General features: G+C 39.0%; 1 pseudogene; it reads right to left on the bottom strand.

The window, feature by feature from the left end:
• The window catches only part of LOC150088300 (calcium-transporting ATPase sarcoplasmic/endoplasmic reticulum type-like), a 52,737-nt pseudogene that overhangs the window by 28,669 nt on the left and 12,067 nt on the right, over positions 1–12,001 (bottom strand).

Below are 12,001 nucleotides of genomic sequence, written 5' to 3'. Positions count from 1 at the left end.
TTGTGACAATGTTAACTGATGTAAGAACAATTCTTGATTTTAGTTTTTGAGTATTGTAAGTGTAACTTTTATTTATGCAAGTGAAAAACCGTTTCGTTCTTGCTTTTATTAATCTGTTGTCGTCTTCGTCATCCATTTCTGTTGCGCACTTATAGTCATTTGAAGGCTCAGGCATTGTATAAAACGTTGTAGTGTTTGAATATGACCTTACTGCGCAGGTTTGGGGAATTGTGCGGCCCTTTTTAGGCTCGTTGACATATGCATAAAACGCCTATTGGCCTCACTATTTCCGTCCGTCCGCTTTTAACAGCTCGACTCCCAGTGAACTGCTTTTCATGAAATTTTGCATTTGGCTTCAATAAAATTATTTCTGTAGCCATCCCAAAGCTTATTCAAATCGGGCAAATAGAAACCTTCCACTTATTATTTTTTATTTCACAAGGTGTCAGGGTTCTATTTGCAAGGTGCCATACCAAGAAGCAAAATGACAGTTTTAGTTTATAATAAATCGACCTCTTATGCTTCAGTTGTACCCAAGCAACGCTCCATAATAGTAAAAACTAACTGTTCAGTTCCGCTAAGCATCTCAATATCTGACTGGGCAAGATCAGTTCTCTACACCCAACAACATGCAACTCAAACTCATTCGAAAAAAACACCTCTGACAATACCGCTAGATAAAATCACTGTACATCAGCCAGTAAAGCAAATAAGTTCTGAGAGAGAGAATTCTGGAAATTCATGCAGAGGAGGATATGGACATCGGCATTTCATTTATTTACACACACACACACACATGTACAATTCCAAAATATACAATTAATTTATATACATTCTCAAATATATCTATCCTAAGGGTATAAATTCGTGTGTGTGTATTCCAGTGTTGGGGTGCCCATCTCCACCTTTGTCCTCTGTGTCAATAGAAACTCTGTAAAAGTTAGTGTTTGGAGTTATGAGTATTGTGTATCCTGTTGTTATCATCTGTATGTGCTTTTTTTGCACAGATCCCCCACCCACTGGAGGTAGTGCAATTGTGGGAGGGGGGAAAACAAGATTAATTAACTTTATATAAAAAAACAAACTGGCTCGCCAATTGTGGGAACGGGGTTTTCTTATCCCGGCTATGGCTCGACAATTGTGGGGGGAGGGAAATGAATGATTTATATTCTCTCTCATCTGTTTTTATTTCGAAATATATATTTATTTGTATATATATATTTTCTATCCCTCGCTTATTTCTTTCCCCCTTTTACCTTGGGACCACAAAAGCTGTTGTTTTTATTTCTTTATTCCTTTAAACAGGGGGTCCTCACTTCCCTTCCAAGGCCCACATGCTACCTGCTGCATAATATATTATTTCCATTAATTTTATCCTGTTTGTTCATCAGAAGATCCAAGTACTGAGGACTTTATTTTATTACTTTTCTCTTTATTCTAGCTTCCTTAGCTTGGATAGTTCGTACTACTAATTATAGCTCTGAGGTGTCAGTCTGTTAAGACGAAACAAGGGGTATTAACATAACAAGGATTTATTTACGATTTGTACAACAATTATTTACACATTCTAAATTATTCATGATATTTTTTACAACACAGTAATTATTATTATACATGAAATGGTGTCCTCACTTAATCAATCTTCTTAAGCAATTCATAAACTTCCACTATGTTTTCAATACAAAATCTTAAATATTCTATCCTATACACTTTTATATGGTCATATATATATATATATATATCTCCTTTCCAACATAAACTGAATAACTCCAATAATTTTTCACTCTCTCTTACATATTCTAAGGAGAAATTTCTACTGAATACAATTCACTCCGCTAATAGCAATTAGACAATTCATGAAATCAATTCTTTTCTTTAAGTTTCTTATCAATATCTCTAATCACAGATGAGTAACATTCACTCACTCTCTTTCTCTCTCTCTATTTCTATTATATCTTATTCCTATCCTTACAATATAGTAGTCATCACATTCCAATACTTCTCAAACTGTCCTGTCCAATTTTTTCCTATGGATTTCTTTACAACACCGTTCTCGTTAGTAAAATTCACTAAACTGACTTACTTGGTATCTTTTTTTCTACCACCTGGGTGAGTTTCCGATCCTTCAGGTCTTCCTCCGATTTCTTCCCTGATCTGCTAGGCTTACGGCTCTTTTCTGCCTCCACGTCGATCTTCCCACACTCAGGACTTTTTCCAGGTCATTCTGCCTTTCACTATTACCTTTACCCACTACACTATCATGATCGGACTTTCCGTATGCGTTTCTCGCACTCCCAAAATATCTTTCTGCCACTCTCACGCGCCTCTCCCCGAGATTCTCCTCCAGACCTTTTCCTTTCCAGGTTTCGGGACTCTGACTCTTGGGCTCTCTACATCACCTTCTTCTCTCTACATCACCTTTTTGTTTCAAGCTCTCCCTTATTTTTCGCCCAATCATTTGGTAATCCTCCATCACTCTCTTCTTTTTCATTCGCTCATTTCTTATTCCTTTGTTTTTAACCAGATTCTGGTAGGTCAAACTGCCTTCTTTGTGATGAGAGCATCCGAGCCCTACATCATCACTAGAATTTTATCTGGGATGTCCGCTACCACTTACCTCTTCCGTCACGCTTCCTTTCAAGATACCGCCACTGAAATTGTTGAGTGCCTTCTGAGTCAGCCCGTCTGTACTTTGTGTATCACTCAAAACCGGTGTGCTCTCTGATCTCTGAGTCTTTCCTTTGGATGGAGTTCGAAACCGTTCTAGGGTGTGGGCGTTCTTTTGTCCCCTGCTGCCGTAAGTTGCCCACAGCCCTTTTTCGGTAAACAAGAGCCGCATAAAAACTGGCCTACCCATTGTATTACAGTTCGGTCAGCGCCCCTCCTGCTGCTACGCTAATCCAGTCCGTTTTGAATGTACACAGTGCAAGCAAATCTGCTGAGTGCTTGGCTGTTTTAAACATTAGATATTTTCCAAAAATATGGTAAATTTTAAATTCCTAATATATATGTAAGAATAGTTCTTACACAATACCGGTGGGTGTATGGACAACGGCAGGCCAATTTTCCCAAAAAAAAGGGGGCGGAGAAACCCAGTAATAGACAGGCGCAAACGATCAACATCCCGTAAGCAAACAGACACGCCTGACAATCCCCAATAATGTGCACACTTATTCGTGGACTCCGAGCAAACTTGGACGAAATCTATAGGTCGTGTGTGGGATGATTTTATTTCAACAATATAAATCGAAATATTACCGCCATACATTGATACAACTGTAGCAGAAAGGTAACTTTTTCCTCCATTTGCTACTGACAATCAAATCTGTGTATCAACCATTATTTTCTAATAAGTAAATCAAGCCGAAGCGTTATGCCTTTTAAAATTTCCCATGGAACCTGCACTATCTCCCAACCGACTGCGTTTTCTTCAAATCTAAAATAGCTCTGGGTACACATGATGTAGCGGATATCCCACAACCAAGGGTCTTCTGGGGTTAGGTCGAGCTACCTTGCAGGCCACGTATGTGGAAAATGGTGACTAATGATTCCTTTTTCCCTGAAGATTTTCCATAGGAGTTGTTGGCTATTATTGCCACTATGCTGTATAGCATCGTCCTTCATACAAATTATGCTTCCATATAAACCATGTTCATTAATCTCTGGAATAGCTGCGCTGCGGACCAAAGCAGCTAATCCAGAGATTATGGTTCAAAATGTCCACGATTGTTAACGGTTTCAAAGAGAGACCAAAATTATGGTGCGCCTTGTAATGGATGGAATGATATCATAACACGAACTTCAGGGTTTTCTGTTGTCCAACTTCTACAATTTGTGCCTGCTGCAGCTCTGTCTAGATAAAAGTGACTTCATTACCCATAATACGTTTTATAGCCATTTTGGATCCTGCATAACCTTGTCAATCATCTACTGGCCGAAATTGCAACGGTTTTGATACTCTTGTTGTCCTAATTGATGAAGTTGTTGTTTTTTTATTAAGGAACAGGTAGTGGCCCACCTTTATCCCTTTTCCGTACCTGTCCAGGGAATATCAGTCATTCAATATGTATGGCCACCATTAGATAATCTCAACGGATTTGATCTTGCTCGTAGTCGTTGCTCCTCTGCTGCTCATCACTTATTTTAATTACTTTTTTGTGATGCTGACGGACGACCACTTCCATGGGTTGGAGTTAGCCTCAATCGAAACGCCTTCAAATAGTTATCTGTTCACTGAAAAGAACTTATGTTAAATTCATTTCCACGCTAGGTTATCCTTTAAATGTATATTAAATTTAAAACTGTTTTTCAGAACTAGCCCCTGTGTTGGGAAATCTATACATCAAGTTTGGTAACTAATTTTGTATGCGTTTTAGTGCTAGCGTAGCTCTTCAGTGAATATGCTGTTTGGTGGTGAGGCAATACTGACTTAAAAAATTATTCCTGATTAAAATAAATAAATCAGTGTGTATAACTGATAGTTTATTTTTATTACTAAAGTCGTCAAGATGTCTTAAAAATTGTGAAGGTGCTGTTGTCAATCAGCGTTTAAAAATTGAAGACATAAAATTAGTTATGCATAGTGTTAGGGTGAGGCGTCACTTGTGGTTTTTTCCCACATCTGCGCCGTATGTATGTTGTGAAGAAATGCAGTAAATACTACTGTAAATGCCAGGAAAGGACTAAATCAGTATGTTGAATGTGTCGTATTATGTTGGGTTAAGACCTGGAATTTGGTTGCAGCGTTGCCCGCGCGCACACTGCTTTCAGGTAGCCTGGTTGCCCATTATTCTCTGGCTGATCTCTGCCAGGGTCGCCTGAGCTTTCTGGACGAAGACAAAAAAAAAGGTAGAGTGGGAACAGGTTGAAAATATGGGGGATGAAGAGCAAGGCATCCCCAAGATACAATGGAAGATAACTCCATCCGGAAAAGAATTGGGGAAGGGGATATAGGTTGAAAGTAACTGTGCAAGGGAGCACAGTTTCGATCACCATTCAGCGCGGGGTGTCTTCAAACACTTTAAAGTCAATTTCGGTGGAATGTCAAATCTAATAGAGGTGTCCAGTCCATTGGGGGTAGTCAGGTCCAATGGCTGTACTGGGTGTGTGTTGATACAGTGGTCAAATTTGGTGGCCAGGATTCCTATAGTTCTTGGATTATTAATCATACTTGGTGTAGTCAGATTAAGTTATAGGTGTGATCTCAGGTCAGTGGTCTAGGGTATCTTCGTCGGTTAAAGAGCTCTTTGGAAAAACAGGTGAAAGCAGTGTACTCCTCCTGTGAGTCGAGAAGACATCTTCGGGAGGTATAGAATTTTTGTTATGAGCCTGCATAGAAGATCTTCATATATGATGCAGATATACATGAGATATATCCATGTCTCTGGTAGTCCACATGTACGTAATGGGTCATTCAAGATGCCAAGATCAATAAGCTTCCCTTTTATGGGGCCATGACCCGCTTTGAGAAATGTGACGTGTAGGCCGGAAGAGAACCATAGTGGCGATTTCTTGTAGACTTTGTTAATATTTGGAATAAGTTTCTCTTTGGAGAGGTTCTAGAGGAGTCCACATCGGAATACTTCAATCTCGCTGTGTGTAAGTGTGTTTAGAGTCAAGCGGCACCAGGGATTTCCGCCATCACTGCGTAGTTTACGTTGAAATGTGTTACAGTAAGCTGTAAATGCCAGAGATTTAAAAGTGTGTGGGTCTTGGATCGTTTAGTGTCGTATACCACTGTTCTTCTAGTCATTTAGCCGCTCGATGGTGTCCAGCTTCCTTTTATTCACCATGGTTTTTGCTTTATTCATCCAGATCCCTGAGGCATAAGTGATCGAAGGTAGGAAGATCGCCTGCGATCACTTATGCCTTAAAATAAGAGAAGGGTGCTGCGTTTAAGGCCCCAGTCGCGCCTTGAGATTCTCGCCACCAACGCCGTGTAGTTTCTTATTTTCTTCTGAATAAATTCGAGTTGCGGGCTGAAGGAAAAGTTTCTGTCCAGTATGATTCCTAAATACTTAATCTGGATTGTTAGTTTTATTGTAATCCCATGAAATTTGATTTGCGGTGGTGCGCCAGGTTTAGGTTCAACTTAATGAGTATTGAGTTGGTTTTCGAAGGTGATATGGAGAAATGGTTATAGCTGGACCATTCCTGTAGCTTGTTAGGGCTCTGTTGGCTGCGGCCTCAAGTTGGCTCTTGTGTCTGCTTCCAGGAAAAGGATCAAGTCATTTGCATAGGCTTGATATATTATCCCTAGCAGATCCATGTGTAGAAGGACAATGTCAAGGAGTCAAACGCCCTGGTGAAATCTATGGATATGACATGGAAATATTTATGGGCTGAGTTGGTAGTTGCTGTTACAATACTCTCCAGAGCGTCAGCAGTGGACACAGCCCTTCCTGAAGCCGTATTGGTTTGTTGAGCTTAAGTTTCCATATTTTATCCCTTCCATGTTTATAGGAAGCCTCGATTCTTTGGCGTAGCAGGTGTTCAAAATCACACTGAATAACGAAAATGTACAGTTGACGTCATATCCTTCGCTTTCATGTAAATAAATATAATTAGATAAATACCAAAGTTTGGCGCTCCTGACATCCTTGGAAAGGGTTTTTTTTTTTAATTGTGTTCGTTTCTCAATTTGTGGATTAATCCTTGCCCATTCAGACCCTGTCCGGTATTACACATGCCGGAATGCATTGTATCTGCGTCGTATATGGATTATACACGAATAGTACACCCTCATATACAATAAAATGCAAAAGATTATTTCTTTCATTACCATGCCTTAAGGAACACTATTCGCTCTTTCCAAATCAGCCCTTACTTCGAATAGTATTCCGGTATTCGGAGTTTTGCCTAAGCAAACTTCTATTGTCAACCCCGAAAACTGTAAAATTCTATCCGAAAGAGTCGTGTTAATGATTTCCAACTCACAAACCAACTCTTCCACAGGCGCTCAGTTTCTGTTGTATGCATCATTTACAGATATTTCCATGGACACTTTTCTTCTGAATTATTATTTTATGATTCCACCTCTTTTTTCCAATGCAGTTTGAACACGTGCCTCAATTACCCAACATCCGCTCAGAGTTCACGTTTATGACTGAAAAAATGTATGAATACTCACTTTTTGAAAATAAAATTAAAAGTAACTGGCTGACCTTTTATAAAATTGGCGGTGACATATTCTGTAACATATATGACAGCCAAAATTTATAAAATCACGTTTTATTACAGAATATAGGAAGCTATGAACTGAATGAACACCACTTGTCCAATAGCTCGTCGGTACACCAAGCTACCTGATAAAAGATTGTATGAGTAAAAATGGTACCCACATTGCACAATATAAATTAACTGAGGAAAATGTTTGTCAGTAACATTTAAGCTACTTATGGATGATGTTTTAGCTAAACTTAAAGGGAAACTTTCACGTAAGTAGTGGTCTAATTAAACATTATCCTGTCTACTACTTCTTTAAAACTTGTGCCACGGAACCCTCTGGATGTTGCCAGAGGGTTCCGTGGAACGCTTGCTCGTGATAAGTAGGAAACAAGCAACAAATATTTACTGCATGCTTGAAAGGTGCGGGTACAAAACATAATAAATTATTCTGACATTACAGAGGTCTAACATTTTTTTTTCTTTAGTGACTGTACATGTGTCCAGCTTCTCAGTAATGTATTTCTCATTTTTTTGCGTAGTTTGTTTTAGCAGTCGTCTGTATCATATTATTATTTAAACTTTTGTTTCGTACTAGCATGTTTTGTTATATCCTTCGGCTTATCTTTAAGTAATGCAATTGTATCCCGGCTTTTAGAAGCAAATAGTTGAAACAAGTTGCAAATGGGTTTTTTTAAGATACACCAGCAGTGAAATCCTGTTATTTAATCCGTGTTAAAGAAGTTAATAACTAATATTTCGTAAGATATAATCATCATTTAATCAACTTTTAATCGTTAATTGAAATGTAATCATTTTTCAGAAATTTGAAACATAACCAAATGCCGATTATTGTCAGTATGTATGGAGCAGCTTTTCGTCTTCTCAGGCAGTATACCTACCTGGTATTACCTTTCATTATCAGCTAATACTGAACGATCACCTGAAATTGCTTCATATAAAGATGCTGAAATTAATATGGCATGCCAGGCAGCAGCTTGGTCACTCCACAGATCACCACAGAACCTGAAAATATATTATTGGTAATAATTTGTCTAGTTCATCTATTTGTTGCTGAAGCCTGACAGCAATTTAAACCTCAAACGATTGTTTGTAAACAAATTCTGACTACTGAAGTGAACGGGTAAAACTAAGACTGCGAAACTGAGAAATGTTCAGCCTTGGCTTTGCTGCTTATGATTCAGAGATTGTCTACAATAATAAAGGAAATAGGACCGACTGAAACGAGTAGTTTCATCACAGGATTTCTGATCCAAAAGTACAGTAACTGTGCCAGTGGAGAATTCTCCTCCTAATCTGAGGGCAACCCCTTACCTTTAGCATTAGTTGAGGCATATGATGCAAGAAAGCAAGCTTATGCAGCATCAGCCAAAAACACAAAACAAAAACTCCCATTTCACCCCTCCATTCGTTCCAAATGCCTGTCCAGCTCAGCCTTAAATTTATTTAGGCTATCAACTTCCACAACAAAATATGGAAGTCTGTTCCACCAATCAACTACCCGCTGGCTGAAGTCATATTTCTGCACATTTATTTTACAACTGTCTTTCCTCAATTTGAATCTGTGCCCCCTCAGGTTCTTAATCTGAGCAAGAGAAAGAATCCCATCAGCATTAAGCATGGTCAACCCATTCAAGGCCTTATACACCTCAGTCAGATCACCTCGCAGTTGCCTACTCTCCAAGCACTGCAATTTGCAGAACTTAAGCCTTTCTTGGTAAGTGCACCCCTTTGTTCCCCTAAGCAATCTTGTTGCCCTTCTTTGTACTCGTTCTAACAACTCTACATCTTTCCTAAAATGAGGCCTCCAGACCTGTACACAGTACTCTAGGTGTGGCCTGACCATTGCTTTGTATAACGGGATAATCAGCTCACTGTCCCTGCTAGCAAAATTCCTATATATCATTGACAAGACTCCATGACCTGACAGCCCATCTGCACTGCTGAGCGAACTTCATATTCGACTACACAATTATCCCCAGTTCTTTTTCACTTTCCAGTTCCCTGAGTGTAGTACCACACAGTTGTTACGTTTCTCTTCGGTTACTGCTGCCCATATTTAACTTTGCATTGTCAAAGTTAAACTTTAGTTGCCACTTCTCAGCCCATTTTCCCAACTTATCTAGATCCAGTTGGAGCAGCATAATGTCTTTATATCGATAACAACCCTGCCAACCTTTGTATCATTTGCAAACTTGGAAATTAAACCTGATATACTATCATCAATACCATTGATAAATATACAAAACAACAATGGGCCCAACACCGAACCCTGGGGAACTCCACTAATAACATTTGTCCACGAAGAGTAGTGTCCATTGATTACCACTCTCTGTCTTCTCCCACTGAACCATCCCCTTATTCTTTGTAGCAACCTTCCCTTAATGCCATATCTCTCCAATTTGTACAGCAGTCTTTCATATGCAACAGTATCAAAAGCTTTCCTGAAATCCAAGTATATGATATCACAATTATTTTTGGCATTCAGTTCCTTTGTGACCACATCATAGTAACCAATCAAATTGGTCAGACAAGACCTCCCTTTAATAAGCCCATGCTGTGTATTAACTATTACTGCAGCTTTGTCTAGATGATCCTGCAATGCTTCTTTAACCAGTGACTCCATTATTTTCCCCGGAACACAAGTTAAACTAACAGGTCTATAGTTTCTTGTGTCACCTTTTGAACCCCCTTAGTGAATTGGTGATACATTTGCACATCTGCAGTCCATGCGAACCTCCTCTGAGTTCAAGGAAGCTCTCACGATTATGGCTAAGGGTTTCCTTACTTCCTTTGCTGCCCCCTTTAATATAACTGCATAGATCCCATCCATCCCAGGTGCCTTTTTTATTTTTAACTTGTACAATTTCTCCTCCACTTTGCTCTCAGTTATTACAAAATCACTTAGCTCCCTGTTAGACTTTGATAAACTTCTGGCACTCCCCTCATTGAATAACTCCTCATGTGTAAATGTAGATGCAAAATACTCCTTCAGTTTATCAGCTACCTGAGCATGATCATCAATAGTCAACTCATCTGTGATTTGGTCTTGGCGCATTATAGCCTTAGTAACTAATGCGCCAATAAAATCAAAACCAACCATCTGTGATATCTGATTCATCCCTTTCCTTCTAGAGTTTATATAAGTAAAGAACGTTTTGCTTTTTTTCTTGGATCCTTTGCTAAGGATTTCTCGTAATCTGCCTTCTCCTGCCTAACCTCCTTTGTGACTTGATTATAGAGTAGTTTATACCAGCCATAGGCTTCTGTGTCACCTGATACTTTATATGCGTCCTATACTTCTTCTCTGCCAGGAGCCTCATTAATTCATCTGACATCCACTTAGGCCTAAACGTTGAACAGTATTTCTAAATTGGAATGAAAAGCCAAATAGCCCCGAAATTAAGTCCCTGAAGGCTTCCCATTTAGAATTCAACGTTGGTAACATCATCAGTTGATCCCACTGTACAGAATTTAAAAACTGTCTCAGACCACCGTAGTCACCTTTACGAAAGCAAATAGCCCTTCCCTTTAGTCTTGATGGTAGTTACATCTTTAATTAATTCCCACATCAGTACATTGTGATCACTGTCACCCAGTGGTTCCTTTATCTGCAAATTCTTAATGCATGAATAATCACTTCTGATAATCAGATCAAGAGTGAGGTCAGACTCCCTCGTATTGCCTCTCGAACATTTTGCTATAGAAAACAATCATCCAATAAATCCACAAAAGTGGTGCTAGTGTGCGAATGACCCACCCACAAGTTCCAGTCGATATCTGGAAAGTTAAAATCTCCCATTATAAGACATTCTGATTTACTGGCCTACTCTATTTCTCTGCACAATTGCTCATTATACTCATCAGATTTATTAGGCCTATAACACATTCCTACTCTCATTTTTCCTTTGCCACTGCTTATGTCACACCAAACAGACTCAACATTGCATTGTCCGCCAACATCAATTGGATGCCCTTCCTTAGATTTTGTGAGTTTCTTAACTAACAGCATAACCCTTCCTGTTTTGCCTGTTCTTTCTGTACACATTGTACTCCCCAAATTCCATTTCCGCACTGCTTATGTCTATGGGACACCACGTCTCTGATATCCCAACAATATCTGCCTTTGACGTCTTGACTAGCTCTTCAAGCTCATCGAATTTATTAACTATACACCTAGCATTACTGTATGTACTTGCAATTATACATGCACAACCTGTTTCTACTCTTAGTTACCCTAACACAGCCCATGTATTTATTTGTTCCACTATGACTCCCAGCAGTTCTGGAAATCTTCATTGCCTTGCATTCTAATAGAAGCAGTGCAAGAATCACGTTTGCCTCTGCCTACGACCACTGTTAACCTTTTAGTCAGTGTATCCCCCCAGGCTAGCAGTTTTCCGATCCAGTTAACAGAAGACTATCTAACGGACGTGTTCATTCGAAAAAAGACAGTTGATTTTTCTAAGAAATTACTGAAGACCTTATAAAATTGGTAATGATCGGGAACATTGAAGAGGCATCCTTGAAGTGGTCCACCATACCCAAACTGTATCGAGTTTTGTGATATCTTATAATGGTTGTGATAACCCTTGCTTTTTATATTCCTTGATTTGTGTAATTTATACTATTATTAATGTTGTTATCTTTTCCCTATTTAGTTTTTTCCTGTATAGGAAAGTATATTTTTCCTGAGATATGAAAGTACTTTCCTCTCATATCTCATGCTTTTATTCCCCTTTGTCCGCAATGTTAATATTTATCTTCTGATGTACTCGTACTTAAGAGTTTCATACTTTTTGCTCCTATATTTTGT

This window comes from Mastigoproctus giganteus, chromosome 3, assembly GCF_048544385.1.
Source record: "Mastigoproctus giganteus isolate SK-2022 chromosome 3, ASM4854438v1, whole genome shotgun sequence".
NCBI lineage: Eukaryota > Metazoa > Arthropoda > Arachnida > Uropygi > Thelyphonidae > Mastigoproctus > Mastigoproctus giganteus.
Note: the sequence above shows the minus strand (reverse complement) of the source record. Positions and strands in the feature narration are given on the sequence as shown.